Raw genomic sequence first — 20,742 nt, forward strand, 5'->3', positions numbered from 1 at the left:
CTTCCCACCAAAGACTCCGCTGTGTGAGTGGCAGCAGCTCCGGGTGTTTTACAAGTCATTTGGCTCTGTGTGCAGAAAGCTAATAAGTCCAAACTAAACAAAGCAAGCCTTGTGACGATAGCGCCGGGGACGATGTCGTGTCTCTGCTGCGTCGCATCCAGCTCCATCAGACCGCCGTTAGATGTTTGGAATGTCATTTTCACTTCAGGCTGCAATTATTTGTAAAATGATTGCATTGTGGAGTTTCAGTGTGATTGCAACAGTTGGGGCTAACATCAAAGTTCAAAGACTTTGTCACAGGATCCCAGATTCCCATGTCAGCTGCTGTAATGGTTCTGTCTGGAGTCTGTTTGTCTTACCATGAGGGTTGTCTCCTACTTTTTTTACCTGACTATGCACTATGGATCAGTGACGTTTGGACACATAGCTAGAAAACCAATGACTGTTAGGCAATTATTAGGTAATGTTTTTGAGACTCCAGCTATCTGTGGGGTGTTATCAAAGTGATAAATATTCATGGCTTTGAGGACTATAAATTATTTGCCATAGCAATGGTCCTAATTTCCATCAATGTAACCGCTTGAAGAGTGTTATCATATACAGAGTCAAGATAATGCTGCATTTGAATACTTGCATGTGCTGTGAGCTATTACTTGTACAGTAAACTGAATTTGTGTTATTAGAAAACACATTTCAGTTCATTTCTATAGATATATGCAATTTTATTTAGATGTATGACAGTACAAATTAATGCAAACCTTACATCTTTATTTATATGCAGTAGAGCATGGGCAAATCTACAAAGCCACATGCTTCTTGAGCATTGTACTGAACTCTAAATAATATGTTTTTTAAAGCGAGTGCCCCATTTCAAATGTGCCATTGATGGACCTTGGAGTCACTGTAGTAGTTATTGCAATTTCTCTGCCACCATGCAGTAACTATAAATCAAGGGCAAACTTGACTGTTCCTCACTATTATGTTCTTGTCTGTCAAGAACATTTTGATCGCATTCTACAACTTTGCTGTAAAAGGTCTCCTGCCAGCTTCTGTTGCTTACCACATGCAGACTTTGTTTCAGGCCTATGCAAACATCTACACTAATATGACAATTATTGATGTATTCAGATGTATTTTCCTTCTTGACTCAAATGGTTTTATCCTGAGTCAATAGCCCTAGCTGAGCTTTTCATTACCCATTTTCAGTAAGAGCCCGGAAATGGCGGCATTTTGCAACAGTTTGTGCCCCATGTTGTTTCACACTTTTATAGATGAATAGTAAAAACTCCGGCACACTGGCACAGCAGGTGATGCATTGCCGCGCTCAGATTTCCACTGTGTGCAGAGTCTATTTAGTCCCGCGTGATACGGACTGGCTGGAATGAAAAATGAGAATAAATATGGCAAATAAAAAAGAAATGTGATCAATATGGGAGAAAGAAACTACAAAGATGTCGCTTTAAACTCGAAAGGGGCGCCATCTACTTTTATTGAACTGTTTTTCACAAGCAACGTCGGGAGGCAAAGTCTGTATTCATTCCAGCTTTCAGAATCCCTGCATGGACACTAGTCTCCTCCTTGGCCCTCCTCCCGTTCCTCCTCCTCTTCTTCTCAGGCTTGGTTAGATTCCCTCGATCCAGATGGGTTAGAAAGCCTTCTGCCTGTTCACGCGGCTATGTATGGAAATGGAGACAGCCAGCTCCTCCCTAACCGGGGAAAAAGAAGAATAGGATTGACATTAAACTGGGTTGGAAGCATATTAGCATTTCAACCAAGGGAGCTGAGAAACCTGCTCTGATCTGTGAAGGGAATGTTAATCATTTCACAATAAGAAGCGAGAAGGCGCAGGCTGATTTGCATTTGGCTTTTTTCCACGCACAAATTACCACCAGTAAAGTTAAAAAAATGGGCAAAAATTGAAATTATAATCGCGCCATATGCTCCGAGAAGGCAACAAGGCGAACAGTTATTGATTCAGCGCGTCAATAAGTTGTCACAGAAGTGTTTTGTTTTTTTTTTCCTTTGTAGAAAGCCACGGTCTTCAAATGTGAAACTATCCGTGGAGGTTTTGCTCTCTGCTGCTTTACTTGCTTCGCACATCATTATGTTTTTTTACTTTGGGAAAATGAAAAGTGTGCCTATTCCGGTTGGCGTTGTAATGCGTCTCTCACCACATGCCATTAAGGAAGCTTATTTCCTCCATTGCCGCGCTGGAAGAAATAAGTACAATATGGGCTGGAGGGAGAGCTGGTAATGTTCACCTGCATACATGAATACCGGCTTTTCATTGGGGACCTTCCGATGATTTATGCGCCCGCTGCAACCAATACGGCAGGTAATATCCCGAACTAATGACGTCATACATTTGGTTTAAAACAGGTATGAGTGCCATTCTGTATTCCAAAGTCATTTTTTATGCTTTTGTTTGCCACTCTCCCTTCCATCTCGGAGCTTTTGAAGTCAGCGGAGAATTGTAGCGAGAGTGGCGCAAGTGAAGTGCTGTCATAGAATAGGACAGAGGGACCAAGATGACAAAGCTGCCTTTTTTTTGTTTGTGTTCTATATTGGCGTTCATTATCTTATATTCTGAGGAAGAAATGAAGAGAGCGCAGATGAGAAAAGCTCGCTGTCTGAGTACCACAATACAGGAAGTGGAAATGATTGGAAGAAAGATGAATCATGAGTCACTGTGTATTGTGTGCCGAGCTCAACCGGGTCCAAAAGCATTCAGTGTTGTTTGAATTTTGCCCCCGGCTTCTTAAAGCGAGGACATATTTATTTTCCATGGTAAAATAAATAGCCACGCTTTCTTAATATCCACATATAGAACAGTTTGACAGACTGGCTGAATTTATTGAGGTTTACCCCCATAGGCACCTGTAGCCACGGAGCCGGAGCAGGCAGCAAAACCGACAGCCAAATAACCTTATTATTGCTTCGCGCCCAGGCCATAAAGCGAGTGGCAGATGGATGCTTTGTCCAACCTTCATTCATTTTGTTCTCACGGCTTAGGGCTTCTCCTGTAATTTTTATTAGGTACAACATGAAGACTTTTTACTCAACGTGATATATTGCCCCTTATGAATAATGACCAGTCAAGACCAAGGTGTGCCACTGTTTGAATTAATAAAATATAAGGTTCTTTAATGTCTTTCCAGGATTGTATTATGAGCTACTTCCAGTTAGTGTTGTCACAATAACATGTCAAACTTGATACTTGATATCAAACTTTGATACTGAGGAAAAATAACTTGATACTCTACATCAATTTTAGTACCACAAAAAGACTTTTTTTTTTAATATAGCAATTCAACTTTCAATACAAAATAACAGTAGAGACGCTATAATTGTTCTGACCTAGATTGTCTCGACTAATTTCAGAATTGGTATAGTAGCTCTAAAAGTATTGCTCAATGAGTTCCCAGTGTCAATTTTGTTCTAGTTTTATCATCCAATACTATTCCTACTCTACAAATACTCTATAATCCAAAAGAGTAGAATTTACAGATTTTGATTGAGGTACTTTAACATAGTCTAATACTAATGTGATTAAAGAGAACAACTTGGCATGTTTATTTTTCACGATCTTAACATGAAAACAGTCATGTCCTATTCCTCCTGGCGCAGCTTGGGACCATGACTCATGCCACCGTCTTCACTTCAGCTCAAATGTTCTTTTTGATCTCGCTCCCAGCTGTGGAAATTGCCAAAGTTTACATCCAACCCACACTTACATTTTATTTCAGCTCAAGCATTTACGTAGATGGATTCCTCTTGTGATGACTTCCCCTGTGTGTGCTGCGACTAAAATAGTGAGAAAGTTTCACTCAAAGGTAAACGGCTAGATACACCTCTTGAAGGAACAACATGTAGGCTGTGTTTTACAGTAAAAAAAACAACAATTGAACCTGGATTGCTAGCGCCTTAACCTGTTCATTGAGGACATGTTTTTCTCATGTGTTTCTCTGTGAACGGGCCATGTGAGAACCTCCAGAATTAATTCACTGAGCTGCAGAGGGTGCACTAGCATTGATTAATGATTGGCTGTAGGTGCTGGGCTTTAGGTAGTGAGGATCATCCGCTCAGAGTAAGGTTTAACCATCTGGATTTCTGCCTTGAAGCTGGCAACCTAAATTCTGCTTTCTGATTGGCTAACACCAAATTATTAAAAAAAAACAAAAAAAAAGAAAACAATTTGCCCACGTCGTCCTATGAGTTTGCTGTTCATATCACATATCCGGGCACAGAGTTAGGTCATGTTTGTAGAATTTAAAAGCAAAAACTTGCATTTAGCTCCTTTTAGAAGTTGAAATTCTGCTCAAATGCATTTTAACACACAATTTGGATTAAAAAGCAGAACATGTGTGATCTCTTGGAATACACTCCCTTGTCTCTGCGTGTAAAAGATTAATGCTGCTTGCCTTGTGAAGACACTTTGCTGTGTTGGTTTGTATGAAATGATTATCCTTGTCCCTAAGAGCTCCTTTCACTGCCCTACAGCCAAAATGTAGACTCTTCTTTTTCCACCTCAGTGAATGTCAACGCTTTGAATCACCTGTGCGCTGCTTTTAACCATTACCTTGTTTGTTGCATTGTCCCCTTGTGACATTCCTCGGTGTTCTGCATAGATGCTATTCAGTTGCTCAAAATGTTCAGATGGCAATGTAACAATTTGGAACTTTAAGTCTAAACTTTTGTGAAGAGCGCAGAAAAAAGGCGGGGATGTGGGGCAGGTGAAACGGGAATTTTCTGAGCACTCCTGCATTTTAATAGGGAACAATACAGGATTACTCAGCCAAAGTTGTATTTCGATTGGTTCATGCATGTCTAAGGTCGTGATGAAGATGAGGGAACACCATTATTACATGGCTAAACTCTCATAAAAGTCAAGTTTACATAATTTGTCCACTTTTAACTAATTGCTGTGTTCTCAAAATGACAAATTAAACCAAAGGAGTGGGTTCAATTCTGGACTTTTGATGTGAAATCTATAGTATTTGTGAAGGATAAATGCAGGATTAATTTGCCTAAAACATCCAGCAAGGGTTGTTTATTAGTTTTACAATAGCGTTAGCATCATGGTCTGCGTGCGTCATTTCATGTTTATGTCAATTTGATTAGTTACTTGCATATTGACACTGTAATTAAAAAGTTTTGGTTTGAGGGTGAAGGCTATTGATCATTTTTACCTTAACTGTCAAAAGAATATTACGAAATAAGTAATTGGTGATGTTTTTAGCAATTCATGAGTTGTTTTTGATTTAGAAAAATACGTTGGAGGAGTTCAAGATGGATGCAAATTCTACTATAACTATACACGGTTATATACAGTCTGACAGAGGTTACGGTGACTCATATGTGTGAAACAGAATTAAGTAAACCTGATGAGTTGGTAGGAAGAAGTAAAATTGCAGGGTGGTTAGCACGCACTCAACAGTACAGAGTGACGGTGACAGGTGAAGAGGTTTACTGCGGGATTGGACAAGGTGGTGAACAATAGGGATGCGCTGGGTTTTATATACAGTAACCTAAACAAAGATAGATTCAATACGGCATGGGTGCATTAGAACCCAAGTTTTTATATATTTTTTTTTCACAATTTGCAGAAGAGGAGTCGTAATACATTCTGTCGGAGTTGCCAGGTCTCATTTGAGCAGGTATCGATACCAAAAAAGTCACATTCACAGGACATAAATGAACTTTTCCTGAACAGCTGAATAGTCTTAGAATGATTTCAAGCTGTATCAGAACAAATATAAAGCCACATAGACGATTATACGTGCATGTACGACAATGGAACCTACCTGGACGACTGAGGGAGTGCACAAATATAAGGTTTCATGGTAATATAAAAGAAAGCACTACAATTAAATGTTGAAAATCAAAGTCTGTCGTCTAAAAAAGAGCGTTCTTAATTATGATTGTGGTATCAGAATCAGTATTGAGTATCGAGTTTATTCCTTAGTATAGAAATCGAGTTAGGTTTAGGATTGAGTTCAGTATTATGACTACACTAAGAGAGAACGCAAACAATCTAGTTCAATGGCGTTAGATTCACTGTGCCACCGTGGAGAAGAATTTTACCCGGTCAGTGCTTCTTGGGCCTTTATATCTTTACTCACCATTGTTAGATATTCTAGCACCTATGGTTCTATTTTACTCTCACAAATAACCTTCCCCGACATCATAGTGTAGCCCCAGTCAACCCCTTATGATCCTTTCTTTCCCCTTTTCCTGTACCTTTTCATGTGGCTAAATCCTGTTAAAGTAGATGTGAGGAGTTCTTTTCGTTTCATGGGCAGCTGTAGTCTGGGGCTCTCTGTTCTCGTCCCCCTGAGGTAGTGTCTGAGCCGTGTCTAATGTGCTTCCACACGTGTGTTAGCGCCCAAAGCCTGCGCCTGCGGTCGGCTCCAGGTGAACAGAAGAAAGACTCATGTCAACTTACAACTTGTGTATTTCAATCTACACCTGCGTATCAAGGCTGTGTGAATATGTGGTTATCATTCACTCACTTTATATGCATTGGTAAGCCACTTCTGTAGTTAAAGGGAAGCCAGGATACCAATTTATGGCATCAGCCCGTCCATCCATCACTAGTCACTAACTCATAGATGACGGGATGACACGACATTGGGTCCATGAGAATGACAAGATGAGATTTTGCCAAAACTTATAATGATTAAATAGTGCAGTTCAGTTCATTTTGGCCTCGCTTTAAAACAAAAATCATGTTTCAGTCGTATTTTTCATAATGTAGAACTACTTTTTTAGAATGAAATGTAACTGATCAGAGTTTTTGTCCAAGCTAAATGTGAACTTCCATTTTGTGCTGGCCCCTTTGACCACCACAGTCAGACAGGTAATCACGTAATATGAATTTTCTTGAGATGGCACGTCACCCTCATGATTCCAGGGAAATAGAAAGTTAAAATCATACTTGTCAACATTGTCCGTGGAGATAAATACATTTTATGCCATACTGTAGAAGATATAGTCCAACAAACAACATCAGGTGTGTCCAAGCCCGCTCACAGTAAGGACGGATATTTTCCATCGCAAGTCTCTTCTAAGTTCCACACTGCGCCTTTAATTTGATCAGTTTGATTCATGTGTACGATGTCTCTACTAATGACCATTTATAGAACTGTGGGGTCCATTTTGATTGCAGTTCAACTATGAAAAGAAAAGAGAGGGGAAAAACAAACAAAAAAACGACACGCAATCCCATTTATTTTAGGCCACGACATCGCTGCTTTTCCATCGGGACCTGGCAACTCTTAATCACAAGAGCAACCCGCAAAGCGAAAAACCCAATTGTGTGTTATTTCAGCGGGACATAAAAACCACCTCGTCGCCTGAAGCTGAGAACCTGTGGGAGATGGCGGTCCCCTGTGTTATAAGCACAAGCAACGCAAAGCCGCAGAGACCGGGGGAGAGGAGAAGGCAAGCCGGGCCTGTAATAGACTTTTATTCCCAGTGCGCTAAATATTACCTACGAACAAAACAGAGGCCCACTCATGAAGGGACAAGTACTCCGTCCAGCCAAAGAGTCATCACACTAGGGCGTCCGTATTGAGAAAAAAAAAACGCCATACAAAAGAGGGAGATTGTGCTTCTGTGAGAATATAGGTTTGTCCACATTCCAGCTACCGTGACTCATGTAACTCTCTGTATAATCAGTGGAGGTCATTGGATTGCATTGGCTCTAGCTCCTATAATGGCTTTCCTGAAGATTTGCTTACAGTGCATTTAGCCATAGATCTGCTTTTGGTCTATGTACCGTGGGACCCTTCAGCTCTATAATACACTACAAATCTATGCAGCAATGTGGGATAGACTGAACTCAGCACTGACCCCATGTTAGACCTTGAAATATATTCAACGTGAGTCTGATGAAATCTGTTTGCTGTTTGTGTTTTTGATTGTGTACCACTCTCAAGGTTGCACATTCAAAGCCTTTGAGATGCAGGGTGATGGCTGTAAAGCTGTAAAGTGCTGTGCGTTGATTAGAGGGTGATCAGTGGAGCGAGGTTGAGCGACCTTTTGCTCCCAGAACTCAGAAGTCTGGTTGTCAGAAAGACTTGCATGAGGCGAAACTGTAATACGGTTTTGCTGTAAACTAGCAGGAATACAAAAATATATTTAATCATATATTGTCATCTTACTAAGCAGGTGAAAATACATGATTACAGACGACTGTTGGCAGAGGAAAAACACTGCGTCATGTGGTGATCCTCTCTCAATTTGTACACCTGTGTTGGCGCATTGTCGGATATATCACTACAAAGGCTCAAATTTTAGATTGGTACTACTTAAAAAAAAACAAAAACAAAATCAAGGTACATCGATCTATTTGTTCTATACATAAAATGGCCTTGGCTCCTTTACCCTATTATAATCGTATGTGTACACAATGAAATGTAAGTTTCAACACAGTAGCATTCTGCTGCATTCTCCTTTTTTCCATTGTGCATATATTAACCTAATAAAATAATTAGCAATGAAAAGCTAAGCTACTATGAACCGCTTAATCAGCTACAGCCCTACAACACAAAATAGAAATTTTTTTTTCATTTACCATGTGCTCATCCTACCTGAAAAAGATTCCCCTTCATTTATTTATTTATTTATTTGGTTATAGAGATGAGTAAATGCACCAAAATGTCCATACACCTTAGAGTTTCATCCTAAATCTCCACTTGGCCGATGGATAAGCAAAGACTGTAGTTTGTCAGGGACTTTGCGTTCTACTTCTCATGCGTCTCATGAAGGTTAATTCGAGAAAGTGATAGAATTGTCCTGAGGTGTCAAGTGGGGCTTGTCAGATTGATTCGCCCTTCAGGGAACTAATGCCTGTCTGTCTCCTACTGCGTTTGATTGCGGTTTGGACACTCAGCGTGCCTTTAAATACCCATGTCATTTTCCATCTGCAGACAAGACTATTACTTAACCATCATGTATGCATAATGACTATAGATTCTTAACATACGCTCCTCACCCCGGGATCTTGCCACTGCTGCAATTTGTCCCCCGCTGACTCGTAACACGTACCGAGGGAGACGATTCCCATGGGCGCGTCTGATAGAGCTTGCTCCTGTCTGCCGTTCTTCATCTGCGGGAATCAATAGAGGATCCGGGATTGGAGCTCGGGCTAATTGAGCGCTGTTCTCTCTGTTCTCTTATTGCTGCCAGGAGCGCTTTGTCATCGCTGCACCTGGTTTGCACCATGGGGCCGGGGGGAGCGGAGCCAGCGTTGAGATAGGGCCCTCAGAAGCCACAGGGAGGGGAGCTGTGCGTGTGATTGAGCGACCTTGTGAAGTCGGGCTCGGGAAAGATGGGAGAAGCAGCCGGGAGCTTGGTTTTCTTCTCCTGCTCTCTCTCTCTCTTGGCTTTTAAAGGAGTTTCTTCATTTTAGTTGCTCTGCACCTGGTGATGGGCCACATGTGCGAGTTATAACATCAAGCACGGAATGTACACATCTTCGTCCTCACAATCTCACATTAAACCGCGACACTTCCAGGCATTACAATAGAATCTAATGAAACTGCAGTGGGCTAAAATATGCAAGTAAATTTTAATCTATCACAGCTTCAGGATTTGACCATCTTTTAATGAAGGATGGTCTGATATTTTTATGCCGATACGATTCAATATTTGTGTGGCTGTTGTGGCTGTTGTGGCTGATAACCAATATTTATCTCAATATATGTGTGTGTTGTCTTTTATGGAATAGTAACAAAAAAATGTATTTATTTGGGATATATATTTGTTGCATGATTGTGAAAATTTAGATATATTTTTACTCATTATTCTGTTTAAAAAGACTGATGCACTTAGGACAAACTGGAAATAACACAGGGCCATGCACAGATTGGAGCAGAAAAAAATATCTGCTAAATATTAGACCCATACCGATCTCTGGGAAACCCCTCCGATATTAAACAAACTTCTGTTCTATCCCCACTTTTAATCCTAATTTACAAACCTGCGTTATTCTGTGTTTTAACATGTTACCTCTTTTTCACCATCTAAAACCTATCTTTTTAGTTTATGATGCTCCCCAAACAGGAAACGGCATAAATCTCCTCCAGACTCCAGAGCAGCCTTCAGCTTTCCATGTTGCTGTCACGCGGCTGTCTTGCCAATGTTTCACTTCATAACAAAGTGTCGGAAAGTTGGCACCCACATTCAAACTGTTCATCATGGCATCACATAGAAAAGTGCTGCAGAGTTATCCAAGTCGTTTTGACATTTTATAACTCAATTCTTGGTTGAGATACTTGTTCTCTATGAACATTAATATTCGGTTAATGTAACCCTGGAATTCAAAAAAGTATTCTAGTTTTTTTGCTTTTCACAGTCTTAAGTCTGCATGTCATCACTGAGTGTGACTCCTCTTAATATGTCCTTTAAAGGTGTGTTTTATTTTATTCTTGCAAAAGAGTTTCTTAAGTATCAGTAGAGTTGCCATCTGCACATGCCTGGAAAGTCACACATGTGAATACTATCGATGGGCCAATGTGTTTGTGAGCGCAAGGAAAAAGTTGGATGGATTTAAATATATTTGTATATTATAGAGTGTACTTTGACCTGTCCTTTTATCAAAAGTGGATGAAGATAAGTAAAATATGTTAACTTATAATTCACCTGACATGCCATCTTCTGGAATACCCCATGCAGTATTCAATATCAATAAATAATGGATATTCCAGATGTGTGTTGTGAAGTGCATATGAGGCTATGACGACCTCATTCCGGCCTCTTATGCCTATCTGCTCATATTTGACAACCCACAGCAAACAAGGAAACAATATAAACACCCGATTTGCAGCTTGGTTAACCATTCAGGCCCTGTGGTCATGAATCCCGTGCCTAGCGAGTGAGAAATGCGCCGCACTCACAGTGCACACATGGTTTCCACATCGTCAAGGATCGTGAACTCTACATAATGCCTCAGCTTATATGTGGTACATTTTGCTTCCAGCCAGTGTTGTCACCACACTAGTTTGTTTTTTTTTCCCCTCACTTTTTTCTAATTTCAGTTTCTGTCCATGTAAACCATCTGCCATTACCATGCCTTTTGCCACCAATTAGATTTTTTCCCTCACATCCATCTGTCCATGGAAGAGACATGAGGAAAGCTGGACCACCACAGACCAACATGTCCAGCTCTGGGACTGTCCACCCGTATCCCGCCCCCCCCCATCTCTCCCCTTCTCCCCTCCAAGCGATGATCATGTCAAACAGTTGATGAGATCATTGGTGTTCTCTGAGGCGTGTATGGCAAGAACGCAGCGCCCTTTCCTGTCCTGGGAGCCTATTAATGTCAGGGATATTTATGAATTTGCTTGGAAGGGTTACCGCAGCTACATTGAAACACAGGTTAATAGCACCGAGAGCTGTTTGGTGTTGTCGTAAATTAATTAGCGGAGTTAAAGATGTGGCCGTGCAAACTGCCAGGCCGAAGATTAAAATTTGGCTTGCATCAGTACGGACGTATTGTATAAGCAGTTCTTGAGGTCAAAATATGTCCGCTGCATCCTGTCTGCAATCAGTCATAAAGAGACGTATAATTAGGAAGCGTGTGTTAGCATGCTAGTTGTTGTTAGCATTCCCGCGGTGGCAAAACTCCGATTTGGTCTGTGAAAGTTGTGAAAAGCAGCTATAAACTCATGGTGAATAATTTAGGATGCTCTGAATGCATAAGGTAAGTGAGGACAAACTTTGGACCACTGCAAACCATTTAAAATGAACTAGTTTTATTTGTGCGTTTTAAGGCAGTAAAAACAGGTACAGCCGTGTAAATATACTTAATGGGTTGTTGTTTCAAAAGTGGAGAATTGCTTTGCCTTTTAAGTGCCTTGCAAAACATTTTTTAAATAAATATTTTCACAAACATAGACAAATTATCTCTGCCAATCCTTTGAAAATCATACAAAATATTATTGTTTGCTCAAATCTGAACTTTGACCACCTGTTTTTCTTCAAGCGTTGTTTCCCTCCCGCGGTTATCAGCAAAAAATATCAAAGGAACATGAAGTCCTTTTAATTGGTTTGTTTGCTGAATGCCAGTCACACCAAAGATCATTTACAGATGGTCGTCTTTAAATAGGCATGTTTTTAATAAACAAAGAAAAAAGATAATGTGTTAGATCTAGGTCTCAAAACAAAAACAAAAAAAATGTGTAAACTAATGTATAACACTATGAAGCCTGTTTCAAAGTAGCTTTAGTTGCCACAATCTCTGAGTGATTAATTAATTTCAGTGGAGAAATTACCACTTTTTTCTTACTACACAATAAAGTGCAGATGGAAGGAAAGTATACATGCTGTCAAAATCAAGATAGAAAAAAATAATTGTGAAAAATGTTTTAACCATAGACTGCGTATATAAATGGACAACCGCCGCGTTGCAAGTAGGAAGTGCTTGTGGGTACGCTTCTGGCTCCAATTCACTTTACATTAAAAAATGATCACCCCTCTCTTTGTAACTGCTGCAGTGAGCCTCATCATTGTGGTCTTAAAATGTTCATATTAATCCGCTCTACATAATCCGTATTTTTTTATTTTGCTATTGTGTCATAATTCAAGATATGAACATTAATAAGGGACAAATCAGGTGACTTCTCTCCCCGATGCCGCTCCTTCTACAATTAACAACAGGTTTGATTGACAGCGTTGCTAAGTGCTCTCTCCCCGCTAAACGAGTGGCGTGGGCCTCGCTCCAGACTGCCCCTTTGGTTGCTATGATACTCGCGGTCAGAGTTCCAAATATGGAAATCAGCTCCAAATTCAGTCGATGGTCAGTACACAGTCTAGGGTATTAATCCAAAACAAATAAACTAATAAAATAATTATATCAGACTTAAATGCAGAATTGGCACAATAAGATCTGGAATGATTTCAGTTATGTTCTCATGTTATGTTTCTATGGATTATTGAATGCATTATATTTGTACATGGCAACCCCAATTGATACTGATTACATTACCACAATAGCAATAGAATGTGATGTAATCAACATTAAATAAGAAAAAACTTCTTTTATATTACTATGTGGAGTCTGTGTAATCCTCCAGGTGTATACCAGTCTATGATACAGCTCAAGATCATTTTAAAGCTATTCAGGAAAGTTTCATTTCTGTCCTGTGAATGTAACTTTTTTTTTTTTTTTAGTATTGATATTTGCTCAAATGAGTATGTAGTTGCAATACTAGTTTTACTATTGATTAGTATTTGATTTATGATACTTTTGTCCCTAACCCAAACATTTACAGCGGAGGGAGTGCATATGAAAAACAGATGTTCAGTGAAGGTAACACGTACTCTGTTTTTTCACCCTGTACTACTTTGTATCTTTGTTTGAGAAGAACATTTTACTATATTTAGAGATCAGGCTTGTGTCCAGGCTTTTGTCTGGTCCAACAAAGCTCTGGGCTGCTCACGGCTCACATTAACCTCCTGATTGTGGTCGTATACAGGACCCTGTTGGCCTCCTCTCTGCTGCCCAAGCCCCCAAGGTTTCTGTAGGGTTCACTGACAGAGCTTTTTTCACCAGTTTTGCCTCTCCTTTTCACCGTACCATAACCCTACCGCTTTGCTGCACTCCTTAAAACGTGTGGTGTGTGCAGGGAGAATGCTTAAGTGAACGCTGTCTTACCAGTGAAATACAACTCACAAAGGCAAAATAGACCTTGGCATTTAAAATAATTGCTTCTTTTCTTCAAGCTGTGTTGGAAAAAAAAGAAAAAAAAAAAAACACAATTTCCAATATATTTAAGCTTTCAATAATCACTCTTTTTCAAAAGCTCCTTTACTCTAGAGCATGTCAAGTATTTGTTAGGTTCAATTGTGGGACATGTAAAATAGTTTTGTCTATCAGCTTTCTCAGACATTTTAAAGGACACAGTTTTTAACAATGTTATTTTGTTATTTCCTTATCAAATATACACCTGGAGTTGTATTTTGTTTCATTCACACTTGTTTCATTAATCCATGAATCCAAAGTTGTCCTCTCTGAGCTCTCAAAAATGCTCTATTTGCATTTTGCATGAATTATTGACTCACAGGTAAAAATCCGTTGTTCTCCTACATATTCTAAGCCCATAGTCCCATGATAACTATAGTTAGGATGTATTATTTGAGGTTTTTAAGTATCAGACAAATGTTAAAGGACTGTAACCCACAAAAAGTGCAGAAATGTCACTGTATACCCTTATTGGTGACAGTAGCTGACGGTGCAGTTATAACTCCCACAGATGAATGCTGCTGTTGTGTCCTTGGGCAAGACACTTAACCCTCCTTCCTAGTGTCTGTGTACATTTGTGAATGGGTGAGTGGTTCCATGATGTAAAGCTCTTTGAGTGCCTTGAAGGTGGAAAAGCGCTATAGAGTGGTCCATTGTTTATCACGCAATAGTGGTCAGCTTATTTTTTTTACAATTATTATATTTATTTTAAGGCTGTAAAACCCCTCACCACACACTTTATACACTTTTCTCAGACAGGCATTAACATTTTCTCACATTTCTCTTGTTTAAACACTCTCAAAGTTCAAACCTTCATAGCTTTAAAAAATAGGTGCCTTTGTTGGTGCAGAACGTTTCATTGGGGAGAAAACTTGCAAACATACAGCACTTCAGAGTCACACTGCGATCGAACATTTATGTAAATTTGACTGAACACATTCTGTACTGTACAGGAGACACGGCATGGAGGGGATTGACTGACAATGGTCTGCAGTCCCTTAGCCAATCAGGACACAGAACACAATGCACGTTCATACGCAGTGAAAAAAAAAAAAAGCGAGGCCACGAAAGGTGAACCATGTTATAAATGTGAAATAATGTTTTGATCTTTTTTTATTATTTTGAACTAGCACTTTTGTGGTGCTTTGAGAGACATCCATCATTATAATTTTGCACATCTTCAAAGCATCATTCACTTATTATTGACACTTTGGTATATTGCCCATCTCTAGTGCATTCTATACATTCCTTTATGCCATAACATTTCACATTTGATGTTGAAATCCTATCCAAACCAACCTGTCCACTCAAATGCTATTTCTGGCGTCCCACTCCTCACAGACATCACTCTCTACTTGCTATTATATTTTTTTTCTTCATGAATGGCAGCCTGTTGTCACAAGTCGAGTATTGTGTTATATGATCTAGTGGAGTAGTGAATAGTCTGTCCAAACTGACACGACTGTCTGCGGCTGCCTTGTTCTATAAGCAGCTGTGATGTGGGACACAGTTTCACAGTTTCTCAGTCAATATATGCCACTCTCTTCACACAATACTGATGTTGTGCTTAAATTACACAATGCTAAAAATACTAATTTTGTCTTGTACAAGTAAAGCAGTGTTGACATTAAATGAAGCACAGTCCTGTTTTTTTCTAAATCAACATTAATTTCTAACATGCTATGAGGTTGTCAAAAACAGACTTGGAGCCGTGTTTTGTTGAAATTTAGTTTGTTACCTATGCTCCCATCCACCTCAGGAAGCACAGATTGAACTCGCCTAACCCATTACACTATCCATTCATTGATACATTCAAAACCATAACATAAGCCATTTAAGGAATAGTCACCACAGTCTACCATTAATCAACTCAAATGTCCTCTCACCTATTGCACTCAAAATACATTCAATTTGATCTTTTACATTATTTAATAGCTTGGGTGAGGTCTACTACATACAAAATCCAATACAATGTAATAAGAAGTTGAATATTCTAGCATACTGAGACATTTCACTATAAGCTCCTGTATTTGGCCCCACACTGCTGCTCTCTCTTCACATAGGTAATGAAAAGATCTTACTGGTTGCCAAGACAACAACCTTTTGGGGATGTTCTAGTTGACATTTATTTAAAGCGGCACAAAACACAACATTTGTACCACCAATAAGTATTTAAAATATGGTCCTTTACTTTAAAGCAATGTTCTTTTTCTCCTTTAATATAATCTCACTGTTCACAAATACAGAATTAGATAGTATTAAGCAAATATAGTGTAGGCCTAGTGGTACATGGAGATGTGTGGCTCTAAAAGTTATTGAATGTCACTGTGATAATAGAGATATATGTTTTTTGTGAGCACAATTTAGCCACAGAATGAGTCAGGTGATGGCTTATGGACAGTGCAGGAGAAGACAGATATTTTTTTTTTTTTTTATTATTATTATTTTACCTGTGACTCAACAATTTGGGCAAAATGCAAAAAGATTAAATGAAGCAAAATACAACACCAGGTATGATTTTGAGGAGCGGACAACAATATAACATGGTTAACACACACACATACACCCCCACACACACCTACACACACACACACACATTTTTTTCATGTATGTCATTTAAGGTTGAAGTTATGGACATTGATTACTGCTAACACCTTGAGGTTTTACCTGTCAAAACTGGTTACCTTATCGCTAATCAGTTTATCTCTGAACTTTACTTAAAAAAAGAAACTTATTTAATACAATATACTTTAATTAATGATGCATTTGTATTTATAATGAAGATAAGAGAACTTTTTGTACCCATTGCAGCGTGTTTTATTTCCCATACAACTCGATTGTATGGTAGAAAATGCACTGTGATGTGTGATGTTGACAGGATGAGTGCATCAGACATGTTGAGAGGCGAGATACAGAGGCGGAGGGTGGGAATGCTCAGGCGTGGAGAAGGCATGGCACATGAGGAGCGGGGGCTCAGCAGCAGGCGCGCAGTGGTGATTACATTGTCCATCAGGCCACAGGACGGCCCGCATCAGCCCACACGATTGATGTTTGACAGAATAATTAGAAAACTGTCTCGGCCTGTAATCACTGGAGCTCATCTTGCCAGAGAAGACTTCCATTCCGTTCTGCACTCTCTCTCACAGCACACGCGGCACGGCCAGGGAGTAGCCGAATGCTATATGGGTTGCTGTGTTGATGGAGTGTGCCTGTTTATTCTCGAGAAGCTGAAAGAGTTGATCGTGCGGTGGGAGGGTGGCACTGACCGTTTGAAAGGTCCTGCTGCCACGGTTTATGGACTGAAGGAGAATGAATTAGGTGCACTTTTACTGCAGCCACTGGCAAAAGGAATGAGAGGTGAGACTTGAGACCCCCCTGACTGTTTGGACTCCTACAAGTCTTTTAGGTACGTGTTTGGTGCACCTTAACAAGAATAGTGGCCATGAGTTATCTTGTTGTTCCCTTTTCTGGTAAGAGAAGCCAGTATCTTTGACCAAAGGTGGAGTACACGAAATATCTGAGACTTGTGGTGGGTATACACTCTGCTTGGAGTGTTGCCCAAACAAGGGTGCAGTGACCTCTGAAGGTACGCAAGCACTTACAATGAGGTATTTGGAATAATGTCAGAATTAGAATGAAAAGACACTAAAAGCTGAATAGCGTGTGAATCGAAAATGTACTTTGAGACAATTTACATCCTTATTGGACATCATTAAAACAATAATGTAAAGTTGGGAGTACTCGGGAGTGTGAACTAAGGACCTACCGTACTTATACAATTATGATTTACATTTCGGCTCTTCATGTGTATCAACGTATAACATACTTTGGTTTCCCTGTATGAAAATCTTACACCATCTTTTATTTGACCAGCATGTCAGTAGATGTCAGCTTCCACAGCGCTGCACCAATGAAGCCATTTGCAGATCTCAGGCTAAGAATTTGCTTTTGTTTTTTGTTTGATTCATGGTTTGATCTGGACAACCTGGAGACAACCCTCAGAAAGGCCACTCAGTGCAATATTCAAACGTGTCTTGCTACGATGTGATCTTGCGAGTCATCATGCCACCCTAAAGATAAAATCCTGCGCTTCTAATCAGTAGATACATTAATGTCTGCAGCTGGACAAACTTTTGGAGCTTTTTGGTGCTTTGATGAATTGGCGAAGGCTAGCATTACTTTAACAGTTTATTTGAAAACTATTACTTTCTGAATTGTAGGACTTGACAGGTGATGTGATGTAGCTCATGCATTACTCCCCAAAAGCACCTTGAATACAAATGGACTCAATTGAATATCTATGTGGTATATAGCGGTTATACATAATCATTCCATCATTTCCACCCCATCAAAGTGCGCTGCGAGCATTAAGACACCAAAAGCGGGCGGAAAATGGCTGTGCTCGCTTGTGTAACCCTGAAATCTAACTCCATATTGGATGTGCCACTCAGCAGCCTGGTGGAACATGCCTAACGGAGCCACTAGGGATGAGAGGACTGTAGTGCGGCTTTTGAACAAACCCACACACTTCAGAGATACAAACCTATCATGTCTTTTGCCCGTTCAAACACTGTGAAACATCTGTAAAAGAAGCTCACACATTACTTTTTGGGTGGTTGTGAAGTCGAGGTAAAATAAACTGGATTATTCATTTCCGTGTTTGTCTAAAGCTTTTAACAAGTCGCAAATGTACATAGAGCTGGGCGATATGATGATATAAGTCAAATACAAATGCCATACCACCTTGAGACTGCCAGATCGCATTCAGATTTTGGAAGGAAAGCAGGGTTTGGCCTGGTTAGTACTGGATGGGAAGCCTCTGCTAATTACAGGTGTCACAGTGGGGCAGCAGTGGCTTTAGGGCATACTGTTGTCGTGTCCTTAGGCGAAACATTTCACCCGCTTTCCCTCTACGTCCATGTACGCTGTTAGATGAATAAGAGTGTGTTGATGAGAAATGCAGGACAACAGATGGAAATTAGCTCATGGCTACAATTCGCTGTTCCCCGCCCCAACCAAATAAACCAACAATTAATGACTATAATCCTTATAACGAGCTGCTCTTTTAGTGATATTGCCGTATTATGGTTCATTGTTTCTCTGTTTAATGCAGTCCTATATTCAAACACAAGTGGATTTATTCAGTTACCTTTTTAAAGATGGCTTTCATTTCCTCTTAAAGGCAATATATATCACTATCTGTAACCAGTGTCAGAATTTCTAAACTATACTACGTCAAGTTGATCTTTTGCCACTGTATTTTTTGCTTAGAAGTACAAGTACATATATATACAGCAACTTATGGAGTTAATGTGTTTTTTTAATACTTCCAGCAAAAATGAACCGCTCACATTGTGGTAATTACTTTGCTGTTTAGTCCAGCCTTTGCAAAGCATTTCTCAATCTCTGTAGAATACTCCCACCTACATCCTACACATATGGGAAGTGTAGAATTACTCAACATGTCCGATTGTCTGTAAGTAATAGTCTATAGCAACAGTTCAGAGGTCACCTTATTTGTCCGCCTTTTGACTCCACCCGTGCCCCTGGATAAGACCTGCATTGATTGAAAACCCACGCAGGCTCTTTCTTTTCCTCTAGAGGCCTTCATTGGGTTCTCTGATCCCTCTAATACCTGTGCAAACCCTTAATGGCTAATTGATATGCTACGCTATTCTCAAGAGCTCCATCTCAAGTCTGTAGTGTCAGACTTAGCTAACCTTCCACTCCCCCACCTCACCCGACACCCCTTTTCCTGAACTCAGATACCTCCTCATTTGCACACCAGGCTAGACAATTCCAGGATTTGACGAGACAGGCGGAAAAAAGACAGAGAATGTAAGGTTCACACTTTTCACACTGTAGGCTATGTAGCGAGAAGTGCTAACATGGCCAATCAGCATATGTATTCATGTGTGGCTGTTGGAAAATTGTGATCTGATTACGCCCATCTGTGTTTCGACTTGCTTTGTGTGTTTCTGACAATTTAGCACAATCTCGCCCAAACCTCACAAGACCCAGAGGATATGAGCGAGCATCAGCAAGTGAATTGTGCCTGCTCTATAATTTCAGAATTACTCATATATTCAATGTTGAGTGCCTTTACTGCAGTCGTCATGTTTGGGAATCACTACTGCCGCCTGCTGTTTTGTCTCAGGAATCACGAAAACGTTGAACAATCCATCAGTATATTGATACTTTGCAGCTGAAATCATCAACATTTTCTGGGGGGTGTGAAGCTAGCTAGAGGCACTGCTCTGTCACAAGCTCTGTTACTCAAGTTAGACTTTTATTTTAACATAATTTTATAAATCGCATGGCGGTCGGGGACAGTACCACTGGAATGGCAGACCAGGGTGGTGGTCCCTCTGTATAAGACAGGGGACCGGAGGGTGTGTTCCAATTACAGGGGAATCACACTCCTCAGCCTTCCCGGTAAGGTCTATTCCAGGGTACTGGAGAGGAGAATCCGACCGATAGTCGAACCTCGGATTCAAGAGGAGCAGTGTGGTTTTCGTCCTGGTCATGGAACACTGGACCAGCTCTATACTCTCCATCGGGTCCTCGAGGGCTCATGGGAGTATGCCCAACCAGTCCACATGTGTTTTGTGGATCTGGAGAAGGCATTCGACCGTGTCCCTCGTGGTGTCCTTTGGGGGGTGCTCTGGGAGTATGGGGTCCGGCGCCCTTTGCTAAGGGCTGTCCGGTCTCTGTATGACCGGAGCAGGAGCTGTGTTCGCATTGCCGGCAGTAAGTCAGACCTGTTCCCGGTGCATGTTGGACTCCGCCAGGGCTGCCCTTTGTCACCGGTTCTGTTATTATATTTATGGACAGAATTTCTAGGCACAGCCAGGGGCCGGAGGGGGTCTGGTTTGGGAACCACAGGATTTTTCATCTCTGCTGTTTGCAGATGATGTTGTCCTGATGGCTTCATCGAGCCAGGACCTGCAGCGGCACTGGGGCGGTTTGCAGCCGAGTGTGAAGTGGCTGGGATG

The 20,742-nt window shown here is 40.5% G+C and overlaps 1 protein-coding gene across 1 annotated transcript in view; it reads left to right on the top strand.

Moving 5' to 3' along the window:
* Positions 1–20,742, top strand: part of suclg2 (succinate-CoA ligase GDP-forming subunit beta) — a 98,880-nt gene that overhangs the window by 54,155 nt on the left and 23,983 nt on the right. The gene's annotated exons all lie outside the window — the stretch shown is intronic.

Source organism: Periophthalmus magnuspinnatus, chromosome 5, assembly GCF_009829125.3.
Source record: "Periophthalmus magnuspinnatus isolate fPerMag1 chromosome 5, fPerMag1.2.pri, whole genome shotgun sequence".
In the NCBI taxonomy this organism is placed as follows: domain Eukaryota; kingdom Metazoa; phylum Chordata; class Actinopteri; order Gobiiformes; family Gobiidae; genus Periophthalmus; species Periophthalmus magnuspinnatus.